The 27,321-nt window shown below is 39.6% G+C and overlaps 1 protein-coding gene and 1 long non-coding RNA gene across 2 annotated transcripts in view; both read right to left on the reverse strand.

Moving 5' to 3' along the window:
- Positions 1–27,321, reverse strand: part of LOC109032724 (cathepsin B-like cysteine proteinase 6) — a 361,957-nt gene that overhangs the window by 45,933 nt on the left and 288,703 nt on the right. The window lies entirely within an intron of this gene.
- On the reverse strand, positions 21,043–24,075 carry LOC140225029 (uncharacterized). The gene is made up of 3 exons (XR_011900224.1): positions 23,574–24,075; positions 22,391–22,589; positions 21,043–21,452 (listed from the first exon to the last, which is right to left on the reverse strand). It is a non-coding gene; the product is annotated as an uncharacterized lncRNA (long non-coding RNA).

Consider the following 27,321-nt stretch of genomic DNA (forward strand, 5'->3'; position numbering starts at 1 on the left):
ACGGGGTTTTCTTCGAAAATTCAAAGATTAGCCCCCCCCCCCCCTCCAAGACCATTATTGTTTTGATGTAACATAATGCCACAGGGGACTGAAGGCAAAAATGATTAGTTCCTTTCATGCAACTATGAAGGGTTACAGTAATAAAAATATTGAGGACATAGGTCGTCTCCCGGACGAACAAATGTAACTCCACTCCACTCCAAGATTGCCAATTCGACTTAAGCAATTAATTTATACTAAATTGCAACCTGCGCAATTTTCATCCAACATTTTTTTCTGAGAAAATATCAGTGAAATTTTCGTCAGAGGTGCCCAAGGTTCTTCTGGTTAATACGCGATTTGCGAGGAGCAATTTCGCAACATTGAAATGGAGCTACGTTCTTTCGTGAGAAACGACGAATAGGTATTCACAAAATAGAAAGAAGAACGAAGAAAAAAGGACCAAAAGCCAAGACGCCGTGCATGACTCGTGGAGATGAATGTGAATTGTTCTAAATTTCATCACAGCTTTATCTATATTACCAAACAGTTGATGATAAGAACCTCATCGATTGCGTTTCCGATCATGAATTTTATTCTTAGCTCTCAAAAATTGCATCAGACATTTTCCCTGTCGCCAGACGAATGGCGTGGAAATGCAGAGAGCGAAAGTTGCGACGTAAAAAATAGGAGGATTACTCTCCGACTGTCGGCTTGCTTAATAGAGCTATTTACTTTAACCCAAGAAACGCTCTTAAATCATGCATCTCCACTTACCTTTCATTTTCACTAAAATTCAAAGTATTGAGCAAGCCTATAGGACAAAATTATAGAATTGAATTAACATTATGGTTGTTCGAAATAATATCTCTTATCTGCCCCTATTAACCCTGGTAAAAATTGGCAGTAGAATCTGTGTTCCAAAATACCATGGACCTACGGCCGGCTGTAAGATTTCCAATAGCTTCTATAACCGGCTACACTATTTCTTATAGCCTTTTATAGCCGATGGCGATTAAGCAACTCACAGCCAGGCGATAAAGTGTATGCTAAACGTTACTAATTATGGATGCTAGGGCTTAGTGAGTTTTTGGAATACTGCTCTCTTTTTGGGCCGTAGTATCTTGATTTATTTTGCGATGAAAGCTCCGTACTTTTGATGGATGCCTGCCATTAATAAGAGCCATTGATATGATTGTCATTTGATATATTAGAGCGCTTTCAGTTTCGTATGATACTGTGCAATACCTCTGGTGTGAATAGTTGCTTCAAGCGCCGTGGCAGGCGGGCAGCCAGCGCGAAACACGCATTGGCGCCTACAAACCTAACAGGGATACTTCACGTGTTGCGCAATGCGTGAAGTATCCCTGTTAGGTTTGTAGGCGCCAGTGCGTCGCCGTTCCGCTTTGTGTTAGGCTCTAATATTTAATCTGGCGGAGTCAGCGTTATTCAACTCATGATTTTGAAATGTTTGCACATCCTGTATGGATTATTCTCATTTTAATTGATGAAAAAAAATATGTACTAAAGGAAAAGATAATGTGTGTTTTGTAAATATTAAGGTGGTTCCGTATAAAACTTAATGATTTCTAAAGCACACGAATTTCTACACAATTTCTTATAGCCTTTTATAATCGATGGCGAAAAAGAAACAGCCAGGTGATACAGTGTAAAGCCCGGCGATAGGAACTTTAGCCCGGCTGCATAATTTTTTATCGCTTCGTATAGCCCGGCCGTATGATTTTCTCCGCATTCTACAGCCAGCTTTATGATTTTCTGTAGCCTTCTTTAGCCGGCTATAAGAATTCCTATATGGTATTTTGAAACGCAGCTCTTATCGCCAATTTTTACCAGGGTAATCTAACGTTTCAAGGATGGTAATATAAAGACAAATGCTTGAGAGTGTCGCACATTTTTTAACCATGAGGATATGATTTCAACATTTTAATTTTGTCCTGTAAGTATTTCTTAAATATTTTGGAGGAACATTTCGGCAGGAAGGGGCGGGATGACAGAAAAGGGGGCTGGACCTCCTGATCTCAAACATTTTCCTCTACATGGAGTATTTAGCTATCTGATAGAATTATGTTTCTTTTTAGACCCTAGGTACCCGTCTTTCTCTTTCCTGGATGAATTTTTTGATTTATTTTGCTTCAAATACATTGTTTTGAATTTCGAAACAGAACGTTTGGAAAAAAAAGTTAAGGAATAAAAATCTTTATTTCTTGATAAATTTCGCTCTACCCTGCTTTGCGCTTGCTCTCATACTTACCTTCCGATAGGGAGGAAAATCATCATCACAGAAGTGGAATGAAAGTGCAAGGAAAATGAAGAGGAATAATAGTAAACCAATGCGTAAAACGAAGAAGAGTAAAAGCAAGATATTAAAGTATAAATCGAGTGAATAAAAAAGTGAAAATCTTTTGGGAATTGCTCATCCTTTTCTGAGTGTAGGTGCATAAAACACAAAAATATCAATGCGCACGGCAGAATGAAAAGAGATTGCAGTAGCGTGGCGTGAATTGCGATTTATTGATTGTAATGAAATTTAACCTATGGTAAAGAATCGATTATTAAGGTGTTCGCTGCGAACTCCCTGTTTATCGATCCTTTTCCATAGGTTTAAACGGCATAACAATCGATAGATCGCAATTCACCGCACGCCACTGAGAGATTGGTGGCGGGAAAACACTACTAGGGCAAAATAACAGAGGAGGAGGAAATGCAGAATAATTAATTTTTTTGACCGGCAATCATACCGATGACGTAAAAGAGTAATAATCATTATTGATTTTTCAGCTCTCATCGAAATAAATTAATCCGTTTCCAACAAGTCATGACATCGAACGTTACCGTCGTCTAATCATTAGTCTATGATGATTTCCGAGAATCTATCGAAAATTCTAGGAACTAGGATCGGATTATACTAGATTAAATCCTCTTTATGTACCCACTTTTTCATCTAATTCGAAGCATCGTTGAACTTACAAGTCTTGTTATTACATTAGTGATTACGTGAGTTCAAACGCAATACCTGAACTACTGCTCCCTTCTGGGCCGTGCCGGGAGAAAACGCCTTATGGAAAATTAGATGTTGCCAAATTTCCCCCGGAAGAATTCTCATGTTTGACGAAAGTTATGAATATTTTTCTTTGACATTTTCAGATACTTTAAATTAAAATGCGAAGATTAGACCCTGAAAATTAGGGGAAAGTATATTTCAAGTTTTTCCCGGAAATTTCTTTTTTACCGAAAGAAATCCGGTGACGTCTAAATGTTCATGCAGCACTTTTTCTTTTGCACGATTTTATTTACATCCTGCTCCATGCAGACGCTTGTAAAATTCCGGGAAATCCACTTATTAATATGAAATTTCGGCGGCACAATATTGGACGAGTTGGTAATGAATAGGGCTTAAACGGGCTTAATGAAAGGGCTTACATGGCGTGCTTTGCGATAAATCGATTGATCTGCCATTCAAACCGATGGAAAAGGATCGAAAAGTAGGGTGTTTGCAACGAGCACCTCAATAATCGATTCTTTACTATGGGTTCAAATGGGGAATAACGATAATCGATCATTCACGCCTCACCTCTGGTAGTGCTACTTGAAACGATTCGCGCACTGAAATTATTTCGGAGCGCTTTGAGAATGAAGGATTTCCTCGCTCATTTCGCTGATATTTCTCTTTACAAGTTAACAAGTACTTTCAGGAATTTAATTTGATGTAATAACTTTTCCCCGGAATCAAAATATATCTCTCCGAGTCTCAGCTAAACTTTTACTTCGTAATCGAATCAAAATTTTGCGGTACGAGATTCCCGTTACAATTTTCCGACTCTCAAAAATGAGTATTATTTTTGGAATGTTCCGTGCAAGGGTAGAACTCCTTATAGTCATATTTTCCTGATCAAATACTTCTTTTGAGCACATTGGGTATTAACCTTTGAAATTTTAAGATTTTGTGAATAAAACCCCCTGAAAAGTTGGAAGAAAAATTTTATTTATTTTCCTGGATATTTGTTTATCATCGTGGAAAATTTGGCCACGTCTAATGCCTCTTACGGCGTTCTTTCCTTCACGCGGCAGTATATGAGTCCGTCTTTGGAAAGGGACCTTAATTCGCAAAAACTCAAAAGCGCGAGTTATTGATACTAGAACGTAGACAGCAGTGGCGTGTTGCGAATTGCGATGTATCGATTGGTATGCCATTTAAACCTACGGTAAAGATTCTATTATTAAGGTGTTCTCTGCAAACGCTCTATTTATCGATCCTTTTCCGTAGGTTTAAATGGCATAACAATCGATATATCGCAATTCGAGCCACGCCACTAGTAGACAAGTCGTCGTTCCCCAGACGAGGGAATGTAACTCCAATTCACGGTTGCAAATTTAACGCAAACACTTCAATTTTTTTAAAAAAATATACCATTGCAATTTTGCCCATAAGTTTTTCTCAGTTTTGCATGAGATCGCAGGACAGTGGCGAGGCGTGAATTATCGATTATCGATATTTCCCCATTTGAAGCTGTGGTAAAGAATCGATTATTGAGGTGTTCGCTGCGAACACCCTGTTTATCGATGTTTTTCCATAGGTTTAAATAGCAGATTAATCGATAAATCGCAAAGCACGTCACGCCACTGGATCAGGAGAAAAATTAGGAAAATTTCCTGATAAAAATGCCCAAGGTTCTCCTGCGGTAAAAATGCAATTTGCTAGGGGAAATTTGGCAACATTTAAATGTATTTACGTTCTTTTGCGAGGAAAACGACAAGGTGATCTGAGAATACTTTGGAGGCAAAAACGGCCAAAAATGTCAAACCCTAATTGAGTTATGGTGATTAGAAAAAGAAATTGTCAAAGCAAAAAAGTGGCTTTTAGATAGGACTGCATTTGAGATTCTAATATACTGCTAGTTTTATTCAGTCTATTCAGTGGCGTGGCGTGCTTTGAGATATATCAATTGATCCAACATTTAAACCTATGGAAAAGGATCGATAGACAGGGTGTTCGCAACGAATCGATTCTTTACCATAGCTCAACCGGGGAAATATCGATAATCGATTATTCACGCCTCGCCATTGGGTCTATCGATGACGTCAATCGGACACATTTTTAGTTACGTAAGCAAGTATCTATTTCCGAAATGGTCGAAGTAGAGGTCAGAGAAGGCTTTCATAATGGTTTATTTTGACACATTGAGTCGATGGGAGGTTCCTCATTATAGGGTTTTGTATGAAAAGAAAGACAGGAAGTGACGAACTTTTCCGTTACGTGTGTAATGGTCACTTAGCATACTTTTAATCCAATAGGCATGTGCTTTTTTAATCTCGCTTTTTCTCGAAAACTCGGCAAACTTTCCTTCCCCAACCTTTCCTTTCCACTCGACAAAAGTTTGCAAGAAACTCACAAGTTCCAACGTTTTTTTTCACACCAGAAAAGCGTGGCGAGCAGCCTGGAATTTGAAAAAGCTGACCCTTCTACCAATTCCATTTCAAAAAGTGTTTTTCAACAGAAAGATCGCGATATTTTGAAATTAAGATGAAATTTTTTGACGATTTTTGGCAATAAAATCGCTGGGATCATCAACATCTGAGCGATTATCCTCGATCTTATCGCAATTTTATCTCTATAATACATATTATTCTCCTTTGATAAACTGATACATATTTTTCCCCATCAATTTAAATGAGAATAATCAATGCAGAGTGTGCAAACATTTCAAAATCATGAGTTAAAAAACGCTGACTATGCGAGTATAAATATTAAAGCCTAACAGAGCGGAGCGGCGCGGCGCGGCGTGCTGCCAACGCGAGAGGCTCACCGGCGCCTACAAACCTAAGTGGATACTTCACGCATTGCACAATGCTTGAAGTATCCACTTAGGTTTGTAGGCGCCAATGCGCGTTTCGCGCTGGCCGCCCGCCCGCCGGCGGCGCCTGAAGCAACTATTTCGCAACAGAGGTGTTGCACAGTATTATACAAAATTAAACGTATCTAGAATGACAGGCATCCTCAAAAAGTACAGATCTTTCCTCGCAAAATAAATCAAGAAACTTATCGTACACAGGAAAAATCTAAGAGCCTTTAGCTGAGGTAAATATAGAGGTTCATCCGGTTCAGGTATAACAAGGTGGGAATTTCTTGAAAGATAATTAAGTCCTGTTACACCAAAGAGGTGTAGAGAGTTTTAGTGAATTTTTTCTCATGAAATTGGCGCTCCCCCATTTTTACCAAAACTCTCAACTATATATTACTCTCCGTTGGACGAAACAGACAAAACAAAAAAACAAGCAAACCCTCATTCTTCCGAGACATTATACATTTTCATCCAAAAACGTCGTGAGCGATTGGCGATAAAATCGCTAGGATCATCCACATCTGAGCGATTATCCTCGATCTTATCGCAATTTTATCTCTGTAATAATATAATCGCTTCAATAAAATAGAAATTTTATCTCAATTTATCACGATTTTTTGGTCGATAAAATTGTGGTAAATAGCCGTCAATAAGATCGCGATTTTATTGCAGATTTATGCGATGGAATCGCAATTTATCGCAATTTTTAAAAAAATCGACGTCGACGTAATCGCGTTACATTTTCCGATCAAATCGCAACTTACCGCGACCACTGCTACTGGTTATGTCCAGTGTTCGAAACTCACTTTTGAGTTTAAGGAGCCATAGGGCGCATAAAACCCGATTTTTAGGCGCCATTGAAGATTTTTTAGGAGCCAAATTGACTTCTTGCCTATATATTCCGGCGCATTTAGTGGAAAGTTAGACGCAAGATGTTTTCGGAAACAGTAAGTAGCTGTAGCTTGAGGAAGACAAAAGCACTAAATGAAATCGGAAAGAATAGAAAAAGCTTTCACTTGTAGTGCTGAAAAATCCGAGTTTTTTTTAATTCAAATGGATTTGTTTTTCTTTCTTTATGTGACTTCCTTTGAAAATCCAGATTTTTAGGGGGCAATTTTTAGGGGCCACGTTGGCGCAGAGCCTTCATTTTTTAGGCGCCATGGCCGATTTTTTAGGCGCATTTGGCGCGTTGGCGCCTGTGAGTTTCGAAGACTGGTTATGTCTCTCAGGGATTCCAGTACTTTCAAAGTGAATCCAGAGAGGCTTCCGAGTAGCAAACCTATTTATTTCATCCTGTTAGATTAAAACAAATTCCAGAATCATGAGTGACCAGGGGGTGTGTTTAGTTTACTCCACAGAGAGAAAAGTTACAGTCAACGCCCGATTAAATAATTACGCGATTTAGTTTCGGGCTGCGGCTCTCAACTTACTATGTAGAATATTGGCACAACTCAGAGATAACGTAAATAAGTCAAGAGCACTCGGCGAAGCAAGTTCAAACAATAATATTTTTCCGGTTCTTGATGAGAGAGGCTAAGAGTAATTTGCAGTTTTTTTTTCTAGTGCAACAACGTTACTCATTCGATAAGCCTTCATTTCAGCCACTTTATATCAGGTCGTTGCATAGCATTAAAGCTCATCGCGGATGTTATTATTATTATGACAGTAATCATTGAGTTACTTCTGATGCTGCTGCTAGTTGTTTAGTCTTCAAAAGAAAATGTGATTTATGGAATAAGAAAATTAAAATATTCTTCACAGAATTCTAAAAACACGGCATTAAGAGTGCAGTTAAAAAATGTTCTCTTCTTGCCTCCTTATGTATGTCATCCGAATTTTTTTATGAATCGCCGTTAAATACATTTTTACAAGACAGGTGTCTGAAATCATCCAAAACTCATGGAGATAATTGCGATTTTACATTAAAACCTCGCGTTTATGTATTAAGTTCGTTGCTTCGCGGACCCCCATTAATCAGCTTTCTTTGCTTCAAATGAGATTTCCTCTGCTCGTAGAATTTTTTTTTCAATTTAATAAATTACCTGACTACCCTTAAAAGCTGGCATCGAAGCTTTTAGGAAATGAATTTACTTAAAGGAAAAATTTGCAATTTTTTTGGCGTTGTCATTTCCGTATTCTTAAATTTTACCCGTGAAAAATGAACAGAAGGAAAAATTTTACGAGGCGACTTCAGAAAAATTCCATCATATTTGAAAATGATGGTGAGTAGCGTAGGTAATTGATTGAAAGTAAACGAGCTTGCAAGATCCGAGTAAAGTAAGTTTAAATATTTGCTTAGAGTACCCAGCATGCATTTTAGGGACCAGATGGTGACAGAGATAGCTTAAAAATATTCCATCATCCGAGGGGTGTTTGGAATTGGACGTATTTCTATCAAACGGAACTATGTGCATTAGGATATGAGCCTTGAGGCCCATAAAATTATATGCATAACAGGGCTCACGTCTTAATGCACACAGTTCTGTTTGACAGAAACACGTCCAATTGTGAGTGGTCTGTTTATTTGTGCGATTCTCCTGACTTTTGTGCAATGAACGCTTGAGAGGGCAAATACATCAAAAATTATAAACAAATAGGAAAAGTAAATAGAAGCAGTAAGTGGGTCCATCAAAGCTCACCGAAGTTCTAGAATTGTCATGAACTTGCTCTCACTACCTATAAAGGTATAATAAACTCTTCATCAGGCACGCGTAAGTACGATGATCGAAGGGAAATATTTGAGTGAAAATCGTGATGAAAATTCATGATGAAGTGTTTTCACACTACCCAAGTAGCATTTCTCAACGGAAAAATCTCTATATATTGCGATTTTATCGGCGATAAAATCGCCGGGATCATCGACATGTGGGCGATTATCCTCGATCTTATCGGAATAAAATCGCGATTTTATCGCGCGGCAATTTATCGCGATATTTTCGAAATAAAACTTGCGATAAACGGCGATTTAATCTCGATTTTATCGAACCAAAAATTGCGATGTGTAGCAGTTTAATCGCCATATATCGCAATTTTTTATGCGATAATATCTTGATATATTGCAACTAATATAATCGCGATAACCAACCGATAAAATCGCTATTTATCGCGATCACTGTTACTTGGGTAGGTGATTCAATATTGTTCCCTCGATGGCTTATAGATAGAATTTCCAATCAGAAACTACAATTTCTAGCTATTCTACAGAAGTACCTATGTGCGAAAGGAAACTAATGGTACACATGCTATTTCTAATATTAACTATAAACTGCAGTTCCTCATTGCTAAATGTAGTCCCCCATCTACAACAAGGATTTGTTCGTTCTCAAGCATAGAGTTCATGAGGATGAGGCCATATCATTTTCGGGGGTATTTTTTGGCGATATTTATGCGCACTATTTACACGTATCTCCTAAAAGAGAAATGAAATTTAACGAATCGTAAACTGTCGTGTCAGGGCGACAGTAAAATATTTTTGCCCAATATGGAAAATTGGACCCCACTTAGCAATAAGGAACTACAATGCCTGGCATACTGAATAAACAGAGTATGTATCATTAATTTCCCTATGCACATAACTGTTATTACAAATGAGGCAGAAATGGCAGTCCTTAATTGCAAAATGTTGTCCAATAATATTACGCGCACAAACAAAATATCGCGGTGAAACTGCAAAAATGCATACCTCGGCCGGACCACATTGCGCAATTGGGAACAACCATTTTTGGCTCACTTTTCCATTAGATAGTTTCCCAATACGCATATGTGTTTTTACGGATGAGCCAGAAATTGTAGTTTCTAATCGCAAAAATGTGGTCCAGTTTGCATAACTGCAGAATTCCTGCAATAATTCATTTTTCAAGCACAAAAATATTCAACGTCGTATCTCTGAAAATCTTCTCCGATTTGTTCTCTCTGTGTAGAGAGCACCCGGTGAAAATTTGACCCTGGTAAAAATTGGCGATAGGAGCTGCGTTTCAAAATACCATAGGAGTTCTTATAGCCGACTGAAGAGGGCGATAGAAAAGCATATAGCTGGCTGTAGAAAGTGGAAAAAATCTTACGGCCGGGCTACACGAAGCGATAAAAAATTATACAGCCGGGCTATAGCTTTACACTTTATCGCCGGGCTTTACACTTTATCGCCTGGCTGTTGCTTTTTCGCCATCGGTTATAAAAGGCTATAAGAAATTGAGAAGAAGTTCTTGTGCTTTGTAAATCCTTAAGTTTGTACGGAATCACCTTAATATTTACAAAACGAACATTATATTTTCCTTTACTTTATATTTTTTTTTCATCAATTAAAATGAGAATAATCCATACAGAGTGTGCAAACATTTCAAAGTCATGAGTTGAAAAACGCTGACTCCGCGAGATTAAATATTAGAGCCTAACACAAAGCGGAGCGGCCGCGCACCGGCGCCTACAAACCTGACAGGGATACTTCACGCATTGCGCAATGCGTGAAGTATCCCTGTTAGGTTTGCAGGCGCCAACGCGCATTCAGCGCTGGCTGCCCGGCCGCCAAGCCGCGCCGCAGCTTACCGCGGCGCTTGAAGCAACTATTTCACACCAGAGGTATGGCACAGTATCATACGAAATTTTGAAGGCGCTCCAACATATTAGGAATGTCAGGCATCCTTCAAAAGAACGGAGCTTTCCTCGCAAATTAAATCAAGATACTAGCCCAAAAAGAGAGCGGTAGTCCGAAAACTAACTAAGTCCTGGTATCCGTATTTAGTAACGTTTAGTATAAACTTTATCGTCTGGCTGTTGCTTAATCGCCATCGGCTATAAAAGGCTATAAGAAATTGTGTGGCCGGCTATAGAAGCTTTTGGAAATCTTACAGCCAGCTGTAGGTCTATGGTATTTTGGAACACAGATTCTACTGCCAATTTTTACCAGGGGAAGCAGTACTGTCGTTTTACTTTCCTTCGATAAACTCACAGGAGCAGAGATCTGCAACACCGCAAACAAGATACGTATTTTTGCAGTTTCTCCGTCAATATTTACTAAGCAAAATCGTGTACTGCGATTTTGAGCTCAATTTATTAATACACCCAGCGGGCATTTTACACGGAGCAAAAGACATCTATAGACTGGTAATCTATTACAAGTACATGAGTTAATGACTTCTGACTGCATCGCGCATAATACAGTCCATTGCCCTGTAAGAGCGGAATGCGGCATTTCAACGACTTTCCCGTGGAATCTATGCGGCATTTTTATGAACTGCTTTGGACTGCTGTGGAACTAGCCAATTAAAAAATAATTCTTCGCGTTACAGCGTGACTTCATTCTTTCTTGTTCATTTCCACGGATACGCGATTCGCTCTGGGACGATCCATCTCCAAGACCCTGGAATAGCTACCCTCCTGTATGTTAATGAGCCTATAATCACTTTTAAATGCCAACATTTCCTACTTACTGAACACCGTTCGTTCTTATCTTTATGAATTAACCTCATGCATTGTCTTAATTTATCAGCCTAAAGCAGCTCTTCATTGCTCTTTTTAATATGAAGTACTCGCAGTGATTCAGTAGAGGTTGTATTCATACTTGTTCTTTAAACAGCTATCCTTTCCTCCGGGAAACTCCATATGGTTTCCATGTGAATAAGGGAGTTTTGAGGCCTTTCAAACAACATGATAAAAAGGGAAAGACTTCGAAACCTGGAGGTAAATTCAAGAGGATAATTTTAGAAAAAGATTCTCATAAAGGATTAAAATGACTTTTCACGACAAGAAATACAAAATACGAAGGATAAAATTTCACAATTTAGACAAACTTTAGGGTAGTTCAGAACTTACATACCTACAGATTTACAATACCCCAAATTTTTTCTGTATGAAATTTATAATTTGTGCAGTTACAAATCATTTCAATCTTCGAGGATCTATTTCTATAGTTAGACTCTTGAATTTTAAGCTGGGTTTGGGAAATGTTTCCTTTTTATGATGCTACGTTAGAGGCCTCCTTGGCTACTCGAACATCCCGAGCAGTGGCGTGACAATAAAATTATCGAATATTGATATTTCCCCGTTTGACGCTATGGTAAAGAATCGATCTTTAAGGCGCTCGCTGCGAACACCCTGTTTATCGATCTTTTTTCATAAGTTTTAATGGCACATCAATCGATGAATCGCAAAACACGCCACGCCACTGATCCCTAGGTTACAATAAAAACAATGCGGCGCGGCGCCTTAGAGAAGTAGTCGATATAGTGGTAACTCATACAGAGGTAACACATATCGACGGTGAAACTACCAAACCACGTATCTCGGTTTGCGACGTCGCAGACTTCCTGCCATACTTTATTTTTTAAATAAAAAACTACTTAACATCCAGTCTTGAAAATTTCTGTGATTTTTCCTCTTTGTGCGGAGAAAATTCCGTGAAAATTTCAAGGAATGATATTGATTTGGTCGACTTCAAAAAAATAAAATGTGAGCGTAGATTTTTAAACACCGCAAACGAGATACGTGGTTTGGTAGTTTCACCGTCGATATAGTGAAAGCTGCAAGAGGGAGAGACACTACCGCAAGCTCGGTCTATTGGAATCGAGTTTAAAATTTCGTTGGTGCTTCTTGATCCTAATAATCATAGGCCCGCATCGCTCCATGTCCTATTCAAGTTCACCTTCAACTGGCCGGATATGCAACACGCATTCTTAGGAGTCAAAATAGTGGTATCACGTATTTAAAAGCGCATGCAGGGAAGTCGACTCCATCAAATTCAGGTTCGCCGTCGACTGGGCGGATATGCAACGCGCATTCCTAGGAGTCCAAATAAGGGTATCATAACTCAAAACGCATGAGAACAAGACGTAGCCTATGGATAGTTCTATTACTTTCTATTACCTTCCTTGAGTGTGATTTCATCATTTTAAGTAATTTTTTTCGCAACGCAAACGAGAGGAAAAAATAAAAGCATGACAGCAATCGAAATCATGCGCGGGGAACAGTTGGCGGGACAGTTTGTTTATTTGTGTTAGATTTTTGCGTCTTCCTCTGGGCAAACCGGATGGACGTTGCCCAACAAAAATAGTGTCCGCTTTTGTAGTATATATCGTCGCTCATCTGACGTAAGCACGTATCTATATTTTCACATGAGCCACGGGAAGCATGGTTTTATATAGAAAACAGAGCTCACGTAGAAATTGAGACACACCCATATGTCAGAGGAGCAACGATTTGAGAGACCGATACGATCTGAGCAAACTACGTCACTAGAACGTGTACATTGTGCAGTTGGTAGAGGATTTAAGAAATTTTTGACAACTCAACGTAATTTTTGTGCGATTTTACTTTGAAAACACCTCCTCGGTTTGTTAGATCTCATGTATGCAACAAACCCATTTTGATTCTCCTTCAACTGGGCGGGTATGCAACGCGCATTCCAAAGAGTCTAAATAGTAGTATCACACAGTTCAAGGCGCATGATGAGAAATCGTAACCCTCAGCCTCAGCTTGTTCTACACATAGGAAGCAAAATTCCAATTTCGAGAGAGCGTGATGCATATGGGTCAATCTGTAAGTTTGCACTTTTGCAGTAAAAAGTGAATAAGAAATAGAATAAAAAATAAAAAGTTTAACCACTTGGCAGCAGCTGTCGCACGAGTGGCCGTTGCCCAAGACCTAAAAAACCGCAAGTGTTTACGGCTTAGGATTCTATGTGCAGCGGGAGGGCAAGTGAGCTGCGGGTGAGGATGGGGATGGGGAGGTGGAGGGAGTGGAGGGGGAGGGGGAGGTGCATTAAAGAGGAACAGTTACGCAGTTGAGATGCCCATTCCGGACAGAAGACACCTGTCCACTTCCATTTTTACTTGCTGCGCAGCTATCTCGACAGAGTTACATGCTTGCCGCAGTGAATCGTAAATTTTCATACATGAAGCATGTGTATGAGATCAAGAGAGCTCGGGGCTTCTTTACGAAATTGAAAAAGTAACTCCACAAAATGGACCTTTTCATAAAAAAAGGAACTACGTGAAAATAAATAAAATCGAATGCAGCTATGAGGTGGATCCAGACGCTTCGAAGAAAGTCTGGGGGGTATGGAATACCCTTCAGGTCAAAGGGGGGTTCTGTGGTTTCCCACACAGAATTTTTGAAATTTGAAAGCACCTAATATAGTTTAAGTCCACTTCCTCACGAATAATTGCCAAGTATGAGAAATGAGTGCGTCAACTCCCTGAAGGGCTTTGGGAGGATAGGGAACTTTGGCGGCTAGGTGCCGCAGAGCGTCAGAGAGCGTTATAAAAGCGGCTTTATATGTATGTATGAGCGTCTTTCCTTCTTCCTTACTTCTCATTTTCTTCCTCCATTTTTTCGCTCGACTGATAACAGAATTGCGATCTCAAAATTGGAGAAAAATGACGAGTAGCCGGAAAAATGGAATCAATTGATGCTATATATCGCATGCCGTTCTGACCAAAATATGGCGTCCATCGAATCACCTTAACTCTTACTGAAACTTTACAATACCAAAATGTGAAATCTGTGACAAAAAAAATACCCTCTACCCTATAGGGCAGAGGATATTCTATCTACATCATTGTTGTCAAAAAAAAAAAAAGAAATTAAAGTACCAAAATGTGAAATCTGTGACAAAAAAAAATACCCTCTGCCCTATAGAGCAGAGGATATTCTATCTATATCCTTGTTGTCAAAAAAAAAAAAAAAAAATTAAAGTGCCAAAATGTGAAGTCTGTGACAAAAAAAATGCCCTCCGCCCTTTAGAATCCGTCCATATCATTGTTGCCCAAAAAACAAAAAAAAATCTGTCTTCGAAAATACCACCATCCACCAGCTCGCAGCGCGGCAGCAGTGGGAATACTCCACGAAAACGTTGAGACGCTCCGCTCGGCGGGTACTCAACTGCGTACTGCGTAGTGTGCACGTGACCTGAGCCACGTTCAATGTTAGCGCCAGTCTAGTGTAAAGCCCCCCGCCCCCCTCCGCGCACCCCCACCACCGCCTCGAATACTCCCTTGTGTTATTACCGCGGAGAGGTGCTCCATTGAGGACCCTATCTACCCTCCTCGCTCGACCGTTGATGAGGTCAAGGGAGCGAGTGCCTGCACTTACTCTCTCGCGTCGAAAACCTCTATGAAAAATTATTCCTCTTTTGACGCGTAAAAGCGTGGGCGTTGAAATAAAGTAGAGCAGGGCGGGCTTTCAGCTCGGAATGTAAGTCATGCTGCGTGCGCTTAGACTGCTGAAAATTGAGGGGTGAAATTCGGTGCCGGTGTTTAAAGCACTCAAATACCCCGAATGATATGAACGTGAATGCGCTGGTCACAGAATCGAGTTTTGATGCTTAATGGAGATATTGCATGTGTGAGGAATTTGCGATTTCACTATTGATTCTTATGTAAAAGTTCCTGAGAAACAAGATGGTGCCACTGGTTTTCTCTTAAATCAACTCCCAAGCTCAAAAAAAGCTCTCAAGTTGAGGCCCAAATGGAGGGGATATTCCATGCTATCCTGAGAGTCCACCTCTACATCAAGAAAAACTCTCCATTCAAAGATAGGGAGCAAAAGGCGGTTTCGCGGATTTGGCAATCGATGTAGAAAATCCGGCCCTGCTTCGGTTATCTATCCAAGATTTCTAACAGTGTAATGCTTCCGGAACGAAAATAATGATCCGTCTTCCCCGTTCTAAAAAGTGCGTCTGCCTAATTACGAACGATTCGAAAAAAATACTTTTACGCTGAGCGTTTTCCCTCTGCGAAAGTGTATTTTTGCTTTCCACCGGATTCATTTCTCGGAAAATGAATCCGATCCAGCTACGCGGGAAAGAAGCCGCTTGGAACTCTCATAAAAAGTTCGACGAATCGGGGCCACCCTTAAAAGAAATCGGATCAACTGCCACCTTCCCTCGTTTTCAACCACCTCGTTTTTCTTTCGCAGTATTCCAGCGAACAATGGAGCAAGTCGCGGGGAGATACCGCAAAAGATGTGAAAATCTTGCTTATAAATAGTAATAGCTTACGAATACATAACCCCAAGCTCGCCTTATTGGAATCGAAGTTCATATTTCGCTGGTGCTTCTTGATCTATTCTTGATATCGAGTAAAGCGAAAAAAAAGCGAAACAGTAGCGGAAATGTTATGAGAGACTCTGTTAAACATTCATAACTTGCCCGCCTTTAACAGAAAGGAACCAAGCCACATCAGCTATTGCAAAATTTTATTTTATACATGAAAACGGTTGTGCGGATTTTTATGCTTTCAGTGAATTTTCTCTATAGCACGAAACAAATTCCTTGAAATTTTCAAAGGAATCTGCACAAACGTTCTTACGTAAAAAATTAAATTGCTCAGTTAAATTTGGCAATAGCTAATGTGGCTTGGTTCCTTTTCTGTTAAACGCGGTCCAACTAATCCTAAATTATTGCATTTAAGTATTTTTTACAAATCCCAAATACTCCCGATACTCATAGACGCGCGATGCTTCGGGTCCTATTCGGGTTCGCCTTCAACTGGGTGGGTATGCAACGCGCATTCCTAGGAGTCGAAATAGTGGTATCACATATTTGAAGGCGCATGCAGGGAAGACAAAACTTATCCTACACAGTTAATTTCCGTTTTTGATGTCACTTTTTGTTACTTTGTGATACTTTTTTTCTTGTATCAGGTCAACCTAAAAAACTTGGTTGCTTAGCACAATTTTGGGGCAAAACGACCCAAACCGTATGCTACTCGGAGACATCGGATCATGAAGAGAGCTGCCGGACCAATGTACTCTTGTTTTCCTCCTTCAACTCGAAGGTTTGGACTTGCGAGTGCAGTGGCGTGGCGTGCTTTGCAATATATCGATTGATCTGCCATTTAAACTCATGGAAAAGGATCGATAGACAGGGTGTTTAACCTTAATAATCGATTCTTGACCATTGCTTCAAATAGGGAAATATCGATAGTCGATCATTCACGCCACGCCACTGTGCGAGTTGCTAGCGCACTAGACTTCTGCCTAAGTGCCTACTAAGGAAAAAGGCCTTATGAGAATTCAGGCGTTGCAAAATTTCCTTCAATAAAATAAGAATTTTCAAGGAAAGTTTTGGATAATATTCTTCCAGTTTTTCAGAGAAAATCATTCGAAATTTGATCTAATTGATGTGATTTCAAAGAAGAACACTCATAGACTTTCCTCAAAAATTAAGGATTTGTGGGGGAAAATTGGGCAACTCCTGAAGACTCATACGGAGATGTTCCTTAGTACGGCAAACTACCTCCGATGTGATCCATGTTTGATCTTGGAAGTTGGCGTTTTTTTTTTTCAACGAGGTCGGAGATTTTCAGCAGAAAGATTTGGTCAATTTGACACAGGGAAAACTAACACACAAAAAATCAACCACCAGCTTGTGTTATTACGTTGTTTACTTCCTACACTAACGCAAGATTTTGATTAATTTTCCTACTGCATATAGGCTTTCCTACTTGGACTACAATTTTTAATCTAAACTTTCCGGCTCAGTTGAGGAACAACGAATATACCATCAATTTCCCTATGTACATAAGTGTTTTTATGGCGAGCCAGAAATCGAAGTTCCTACAATTATTGCAAAATGCTGTCCACTTTAAGGTTCCACCGTGCGGTAAAGCTAACCGCAAACCTCGGTATCCAATGAGGTAAGCCCGGAATCGATTTGAAAAATAAAAATGAGAATAAAAAAAATAAATACAATCCTGCGAATCGACTGGTCTTACGTCAATCCGATCGAGAACGAAAAAATATGCTCCGAAGAGGGGTGGGTACGCCTGAGTAAACTTGCGTATTCCCTCGCGGGTAGCGTCTACACGAGTTAAGGTGATTCCAAGTGATCTAGGGAAGGCAACCGCCACCACGTAGCGCTGCTACGTGAGTGAGTCTTCAGGAAGGAATTGTCGTCGCCACTTTGATTTTTATGAAGGAAATCGATCCATAACGTGTAGCCGCATAAATTCTGAGCACAATGATACCAAATTTGTCAAGAATTATTGCAAAAATATACCCGAAAGTACGGGAACGGATTTTACATAGGGTATCGTAATGAGTAAGAGAGAGATAGCGATATGCCGATGTCAGCTGCATGCTGCATGGTTGCCGTTGCGGTTGCCCAATTCCTACTTTTGGGTTGCCCCGTGGATCCCCTGATTGTTTTGATTTCGTTTTCTGAGTTCTCACTCTGCGAATAATTAGACTGCTGACTATCGTATTAGAAATGCAATAGTGGAAATATTCATCCGTGTAAGATGTGTCGTAAAATGTGTCAACTATCGTTTTCGCGACAAGTTTGAACCAGATTTGTGCTAATACCATAAATTATGTAAATTCATTATTTGTTTCATGTTTGTTTCCATACAAGTTTAGAGGTTAGCAATGAACAGTTCCTTTGCCCCTTGATGTAGATACATAACAATATTTTTTACATCGGATGTTTGACACTGCAAAAGCAGTGAACCATTACAAAATTGTGATGTCAGGTAATACAGCCTCCCACTACCTTGTTGTTTCGAATTCAGGTGTATCAATGATACTTTGCCAATGGTTTCGTTACAGCACTGAAAACCTAACAAAGAAAGTTACGCAGTCTTTGATTCAACCCTCTTTCTCCTCCCCAATTCTATCTTTCGTAGATGCCTTTACAAGCCTCTGAATGTTTCATAGAGTGCCTGCTTCAAACTTCCATCCCGACTGTGATCTTCCTCATAATGGTCGTAGAACGTCCAAATAGTTGGCCAACTTATTGAGTGCGGAAGAATTATTCCATCCATTAGACCTTGAAAGTAATTGTAAGAACGAGGATGGAAAATCCTCCTTCCCATGTTGAATGCCTGACAACTAACTTACTCAAGTAGCCCGATTGTTGAAACTTTAACTGGCTAAGTCAGCAAGATAAGACAAGATATTGCCCCATCTGCGCTGCGTAATATATCGATTCCCGATTCTTGTTGTGCCGACATAAATGTAAATAATCAGGCTGCTGATCTACCATTCGAACTGAAAGACCTTATAATTGCAGAGTGAAATGACAGGAGTGGATTTTATGTGTATGTATGATGACACTTAGTGATCACAGGTGTCGCGAAAGGAAAAGTGGAGACAGCTCTGTGACAGAATTCATGTTTCTTGCCATAAGAGATAGGATTGTAGTGTTGGGATGATCCACTGATCTAGCAATGTGAAATTAGTATTAGGTATGATAAAGCTCAGAAGAACACATTGGTCTGTCCTGTTCTGTCCTCAACATCATGTGATCAAGAGTGTTTTGGGGTCTTTCCAAAGGTCAGTTCGTGTCCTCTCAATGAGAAGAACTTGATTTTGGAAAGGCCTGCTGGCATTACTTTCACTCATCAAAACCATAACTTTTAAAAAGCATTTAATGCTAAGCAGCTACTGGAGGTAAGAAATCACAAGACATCAAAATTCAATCAGAATTGAAAATACCGAAGTAAGTAAGTATTTAATTTTACTTTTTTCAGTATTGACTTAACTTAAAATAATTCATGTCGCTAAGTGTACTTACTCCTCACTATCAATCGTAAATTCACTTCCACTAAATTTTGTCTCAATAACTATTTGAATCACGCAGGTCACTAGTTCAAGACAAGTTCTGTTACTGGTCCAATCTCAAATTAAATTTGATCGATCTCTCCCTGCCGGTTCCGTTTAAAGATTTCAAAATACCTTCGTTTCATCACTTAGTAATGGGCACTATTCCCTACAGAACTGTTACGTTTAGGTTACCAAATTTCTGTTGAATGAGAGGAACAGTTGCACAAGCATAGTAACAACAGAAGCGCTATAAAGTTTTGAATTTCTTTCCTTCAGATGTTGGCTTGCATAAATTCTATTTTTACAAAATCATAGGTCAATAAATCAATTCAAGAGACCTGAATAAATCCTGTCTGTGAAAATTTGAATTAAAATTATACCTTAGAAACTGCTTCAGATTAGATTCCTTTTAAATCTCATAAAATGTTTTATCCTCTTTTATGCTTCAAACTTTCTGTTCTTGAATTTCTTAAATTTTCTTTTGGAAGTTAAGTATAAGGGTTCTCAGACGTTCAATTAAAGCAACATACATACTTTTAACATTTCAGTTGGCGGATTCTGAAGATAAGAAGCTTGAGATGAGGTCTGCCGTGCTAAGGAAAAATGCTGTATGGACCTTCAGGCGTTGCCAAATTTCCTTTGATAAAATACAAATTTCCTGGTAAACTTATGAATATCTTCCTTCCAATTTTTCAGATAATTTTGTTCACAATTTAACCTAAAGCCCCTGAAAATTTCAAGGGAGAATATTCATATCTTTCCTCCAAAATAAACATTTTGTAGGAGGAAATCTGGTAACTCTCGAATGTTCATAGGACGTTTTTCCTTGGCACGGCAGAGATGTACTTCACATTCTAGAAGCAAAAGGGAGCATTTCCCTCACTTCCTTCTCTCACAGGGAAGATTGTGGATCAAAGCAAGAAATTTCCTATACCTATAAGTTCCAGGCTACTTGGTTTAACAATACAAGGAAACCCTCGAAGAAAAACATACCTACAATGCATATTAACGTTCCAACATATTCCAGACTTCCCCCTCCTTGCTCTGGACTTGACAGGAAAATTTTATGCATACATTTATATTTTTGAAATTGATAAAAAAAAAACCTTGAGAAAGTAATGACGTTTTAATTTCAAAATTAGTACTTTTAACTATTTTTAATCATTTACATTTTTTATTTTTAAATTCATATGATCCCTGCAAACAGAAGAAATTTCATTCCATCTAAGATTCATATTTTTCTTGCTTTTAATTTTTCTCATGAGGGAAAACGTTTGTCAAATCGTTTACAATTATTATGGAGAAAAGCTCAAGTTAAACTAGATGATCGCAGCAAACAGGTTACTGTAAGAATGGAACTCAGAAAATATATAACTTTTTTAAGTTGCGCAAAACTGGATGGTTTTATCCTGTTTATTCTCAGAGGTCCAGTGGCGAGGCGTGAATGATCGGTTACCGATATCTCCAGATTTGAAGCTATGGTAATGAATCGCTTATTAAAGTATTCGTTGCTAACACCCTGTTTATTGACTCATTTCCATAGGTTTAAAGGGTCGATCAATGGATATATCGCAAAGCACGCCCTGCCACTGCAGAGGTCCATAGTTGTTTTCAATAAAGCTTACCAAAATCTTTAAAAGTGTGAATGAATGAAAACCAGCAAAACTTATCTAATAAAGAAAATAAAAAATTTATTAAGATAATGAGAGAAAATTTACACACATTAAGAGAGACGCTGCCAGACCATTCTAACTATGACTTATTTATTCTAACTTCAAATACTATGATACTCTGATTTCTAACCCTTTAGGATACCTACATGTAACGTTTGAGTTTTAGCGATTAAATTTAAAGAGTAATTTCTAGAACTAAAGAAAGTAAGATAGGTAAGACTAAGGGGGAAAACGATGCTCCTTGTGGCGTCTGAAGAAAATTTGAAGCCAGTCAGTCCCTACTGAGATGTGGAAAATTTCACCGATAGCGACAAGATAGACCCTGCATTTACTCTAAGTCCAGTTCCAGTTCTGGAATATGGGAGCACAGGATTGTCTGATTCATATGACTGGGGTGGTCTCTCTGCAAAAGAACATAAGGCATTTCATCAAAATTAAAAACTAAACAGTTTAGAAAATGATTATTGTTAAGTAGCATTTGACGAGCACAAAGACATGGAAGGTAGCCAACAAGACAATCCGATTTGATTGCCACATCCGGAAGTTACAGGGGAGGAGGGGAATGAAAATCACAGGAACCTCCCAGGAGAAGGGAGGGGATTCCCAACAATAATTCACTGATTCTTCGCCTCTCATGAGAATTCTTGGAAAAAAGGACAATAGAGAACAGAGTGCAATGGCTAAGGCCGAAAAATATCCTTCCATTGAACCGTTTCAAAAGCCTTCTATTATATTTTTTGTTCTTCTGAAAAAGAAACTGACGAAAATATATGATTCAAATTGTTATGAAAATATTTACGATTGTGTTAGAAATTATACAGAATATTTTAAGGAAAACTGTTGGTTCATGTATTCCTTAAAAAATTAATAAAGCATGAGCGGAGGTATAAGCACATTGCATTTGGAGGTGCACAAACAATTTCTACCGTACAGAACTCTTCTTGAACTTATTTTGAATAGACCCGTGTACTTAGCTAAATTTCTCAATACAGTGTGTTACGACCCTCTAGATCTGAGCTACTCATATAGTCTCTGTGATTAATGAACGTGGATTCACTGATTAGCTAATTTTTTCTTTCCTTACCTCCTTGGAGAGAGTTCACCAATTTCAGAGTTGGCATGAGGCGAATTATGAATTTTCTTTCTGAGGGAGGTAGGGGGTCGCAGTGCACTTGCATCAAGGAGGGTCAGTGAGCAAGGGAAGGCACCCACCTGGGGTAGTGGGGAACACCTACAGCTTCAAGGAGAGATCTTTTACATTCTTTGATTTCACATAAAAAATGTTGATAAAATTTTGCAGAATACAAAAATATCGCGTAGATATTTTGCAAAATCCCTTACCTTTTCTGGAGAGCACCCTCTATCTCCAAAGGTCACTGGTGCCCACTCTGGTTGGATCAGATCACAAGAATTGGTGTTCATTGAGTTAAACGTCCGGTTCTGGCAATATCCTTACAGAGAATCCCAGTAGAGAGTGACAGGATTCACTAAAATTAATGCTGCATCAGTATGATCCTTTGACTTGACACTTGGACACCTCCTGGAAAAGAAACATGCATTCCTGATGAAATGAATGGCAAAGGATGGTTTTTCAGAGCAGAACATTGTATAGAAAATTTCTGTAAAATAAGCCAAGTACCTAAGTAGGCACTCTTAATAATCTACTCGATCGTCCCTCCTTCAACTGCAAAGCTCATATTATCCAGAAATTGAAGGTACCTCTTACCTGTTCAAGCATTCATTTCCTTTCTAAAATTACTTACCGTTAAAGTAATTTCTATTATCGTGTCCATCCTCTCATTCAATGAACCAAATCAAAGTTCGGTCAGAGCATACTTCAATTGGACCGCGTTAAACAGAAAGGAACCAAGCCACATCAGCTATTGCCAAAGTTAACCAGGCCATTTAGTTTTTTACGAGAGGACGTTTGTGTGGATTCCTTTGAAATTTTTAAGGAATTAGCTTCGTACTCTGGAGAAAATCCACTGAAATTTGCACAAAAATCCGCACAACCGTTTTCATGTAAAAATTTAAATTGCCGATTAAATTTGGGAATAGCTGATGTGGCTTGGTTCCTTTCTGTTTAACGCAGTCCAATTACAATTGACTTAATATTCCAGAGACACTGAAAGTTAGATAAGCAACAGGAAAAATTCACTGAACACACATATATTTTTTAAAAATGCATAAAACTTCCCCTTTGAATTTTTGGGTCAGCCACCGTCCCCTTACAACATAGTCAGTGTCGCGCTATTGCTTCGCTGGAATCCTTGTCAAAAGATTTCAGCCTTTTGAGGTGGTGGGTAATTCATGATTCAAGATACAGGGTCTTTGGTTCGTCTCTGAGAGTGCATAAACATACTCGGAACATACGCGCTTTCATTTACCAACTAATGAGAATTGTTGGCGCAAATATAGTGTTCACCCCAGTCTCCGTATATTTTGCTTGTTCCTCTAAAGTATTTGCGCCTACTGGAATAATAGGGGTTGCGTTTGAAGAAGTAAATAGAGTGTAAGAACTTACCTAAGTTACAGTGCGGTGAGCAGGTCCAGTGCACTCGATTCCGTCCCAAAATCTTGTTAAACACAAGTTCCACTCGCGATTTTTCCACAATGATGGCATTAGAATAACAAGCAAGAAAAAAAACGGGAAATTCTATTCCTTATACGTAAAGGCGGTAGAGTCTTTATCAGATAAACAATTTGAACATTGTATATTGTGCAGGTAAACAGAAGACATAACCTAAAGTTAGGTAAACAAAACAACAACAATCATGGCGGTCACTTTTCTCACGGCCGCTTTTCCTCACCTCAAAATCTGTTACCGTACTTTCACCTCGTAAACTGAACCAATCTCGATGAAAAATACATCAAAAAATAATACAAAAAATTAGCTATAAGTTATGGATCCGATTTTGGAAATCTTCGCAGGGAATTTGAAGTAATAGACGATTTACTGGTCGCTTCAGAAAAACGACTAGTGGTGCTCTCTGCGCGGATACGAGCTGTCCCTAGATCACTTGGAATCACCTTAAAGCCAAGGACCAATCCACACAGGTCAGTCATTCCGGTGGACGAGTTTTGGTTCTCTACTGCGCAGTGACGTACTATTGAGTGCTTGCAATGTATTTCTTATGGGTGCACTCAATTGTACGTCACAATGAGTGCTGCGAGTTAGGGCCGGGCGGGGGAGTGGGGAGTGGATTTAAAAAAGCTGCGCAAATGACTGACCTGTGTAGATTGGTCTTGGTTAAAGCTGGTGTGAGGTCCATTCATCTTTCCACCCACCTTTAACTTCAACTCAGTGTTGCCGGATTTCAGCTATAGTTAAGTTGATTGAGAAGTTTGCTATGTAAGCTGTACAATTCTGCCGTGCTAAGGAAAATGCCGTATGAGCCTTCAGGCGTTGCCAAATCTGGTAGTAAGTTCCGGGCTCTGGGGTCATATCTTCAATTGCTCCGGGTGCTACGACCGGAACTTTATAGGCCTCTGAGCCCGGAACGCGGACGGTATGTCTATGTAGCCCGTAAGTCGGCTTCCACAGCCGGTTTTTTGTGTACGTATAGACTTATGGAGACTAATGGCACATTCGTTGTTTGTAAAATGAGCCAGAAATAGTTGCTCTTTTTTGGAAAATACAGTCCATTTCGCTGAAGAGGCAACAGGGCTTTGGATAAAGCTCAAGACTTCTCCCAGTGCGGTCATTGTTTCATCTCATCACCTCACCTGAGTGTATTGCTCCGTAGGTGTGTTTACGAGCTCTCGGTGCGATACGTCACGCCGGATATACCTCCCCACTACGTTAAAACCGCGCAACGCAAATAAACTTCCTACGCGTAGATACGTGGTTCTTTATTCGCGGAGCCCTGTACCGCGCCCGATTAATACCGCAAGTATCCGCTGCGGCGCCACATGAGCTATAATAAACAAGGATAATGATTCAGGTGCGTAAGGTGATTTTCTGTTCAACTTGACAACCTCTTGTTGATGCAACACCCACGCTGTACTGTGTGTATCCTGCGTCCCTTTCCTCGCCACATTAATCATCTCAGTTTTGATCCTGATCCCTGTCGAGCAAGCAGTGCAGCCTTGTTGCCAAGTTCAACAGGAAATTATTCCATAAATCTGCTGAGCTAAGGAGGAACGCCGTATGAGCCTTCAGATGCTGACAAATTTCTTTTGATAAAATACGAGTTGTTTGAGAAACTTATGAATATTTTTCTTCCAGGTTTTCGGCTGATTTGATTCACAGTTAATTCTATACATTATCTAACAATTTTATGGAAACATACTCATAAATATCCTCAGAAACATACATTTTATCGGAGGGACTTGACAACATACACATGTTCATATGACGTTTTTCTTTAGCACGGCAGATAAGGGCAGGCAGTTAAGTACGGAGGCAAAATCACTAGAGCTTTTCTGAAATTATCCTCAATTTTTAATTATGAACTGAGGTCTAAGGGAGCGTTTCAGAACTACGCACTTTCTCAATTTCAACCCTCTTCTGCCACTTGTTAACACAAATCTAGATCTCCCCATCTCCCTCGCTCCGTAAATAATATTAAACGCTGCGCATAAAAGCCATCTAATTAATCATTTGACGCGCTGTGGTTGTGACGTCATCCTTAAAAACTTGAGCCTGATAAAATGCTTTAGTGTAGAAAGGAAATAACTGCAACTTTTTCGTCGATGGATCCTTAGCTTTTGCGCAATGCATTCTGGGTATATTACAAAATTTGACCCTCTGGTTGATTATTTTGGAGAAATAGAAATTTCAGTCTGTGGACCAATCATTTTCGGTGGAATTTTCGTGCCGAAAATCATCTTTCAAAATCTTGCAATAGTGTCTGCCATGAAACAGAATGATTCGTGGGAAAAATGTCATTTGCCGACAGTTTCACCGGGAAACAATTATTTTTCTTTCACACATGGATGTACCCATAGATCCCTAGGGCAAATTCTGACGTCATTCTAAAAAAACACAAGCTTACACTCGGCAACCATGCCGCGGCAGAGTAAAGAGTGAAAGGGCTATCACGAGTGCAAGTCGCGAAAATGAAAACGCGGGCCGGTGCCAACGCCCCCGCACTATCTGTGCTCACCTGACGTTAACCTGACAGAAAACTGACGCCCTGCAGCGATAAAAAACATGAATCCGTCGTGATGAACCCCCCGAAATAGAATCAGACCCCCCCCCCCCCCACGTCTGCTCCGAAACGCCGCCGGTCGCCGAGAGCTTAAAGTTGAGCGACTGATCTTTTCTTCCTGCGGAAAGCTTTTTTTTAAGCTCTTGAAGCGGTGCTTGTGTGCGTCTCTGAGCCGTAACGCTCGGTTCCTTCGGAAAGTTAAGGCAACTTTGGACTCTCGGACTTGAGTTTAAAAGGTCACTTTGAAAGTTTGACGTGTTAATGGACAAGTTACCGGCGCGTGTCGCACTATAAAGTATTGATGGTCGAAGCTTTTAGTTCGACAAAATGTAACAAGAAGAGACCCTTTACTAGTTCATCATTCTCCGCCATGGTCTGTACTGCCGTTCTAAGGAAAAACGCCGTATGGACCTTCAGGCATTGCCAAATTTCCTTTGATAAAATGCTAATTTGCTGGTAAATTTATGAATATTTTCCTCTCAATTTTTCAGACTATTTTGTTCGCAATTTAATCTAAAATATCTGAAAATTTCAAGGAAAAATATTCATAACTTTCCTAAAAAATAAACATTTTATTGAAGCAAATTTGGCAACTCTCGAATGCATATACGGCGTTCTTCCTTATGGCACGGCAGTGTGAGAACCACTCGTTTTAACAAATAATATCGGATCGCTTAATTTTCCCCTTGTCTCCTTCGTCTATCGTTTCGCTTAATTTTCCCCTTGTCTCCTTCGTCTATCGTTTTGTCTACCAATTGCACTCATCAGCCTGCAGGAGAGACAAAATAGCCATCACACGAACATCAGCGAAATTTTCTACTATAAGGTGGATGATGCAAGTATTATCCATCCTGAGTCACCCACATCTCATTCTAAAATGACCCACTTAAAGACAAAAACAGACGAACCCATGAGGTCACTAATGCGTCTATCGTCGCTGCCGCGGGGTCATTGAGTGGAGTCATTCATAACGACGAACTTAGGAGACTGCGCACAGTGGAACGAACCAATAGAAGAGGTCGGACATGAGATTTTTGGCTGGAATCTCAAATTTTTATGTTTGCTTCGTCACAAATTCAGCCGCAAAGAGTGTCTCTGAAGGGAAATCTCACAAAATAT

This window comes from Bemisia tabaci, chromosome 7, assembly GCF_918797505.1.
Source record: "Bemisia tabaci chromosome 7, PGI_BMITA_v3".
Classification (NCBI taxonomy): Eukaryota; Metazoa; Arthropoda; class Insecta; order Hemiptera; family Aleyrodidae; genus Bemisia; species Bemisia tabaci.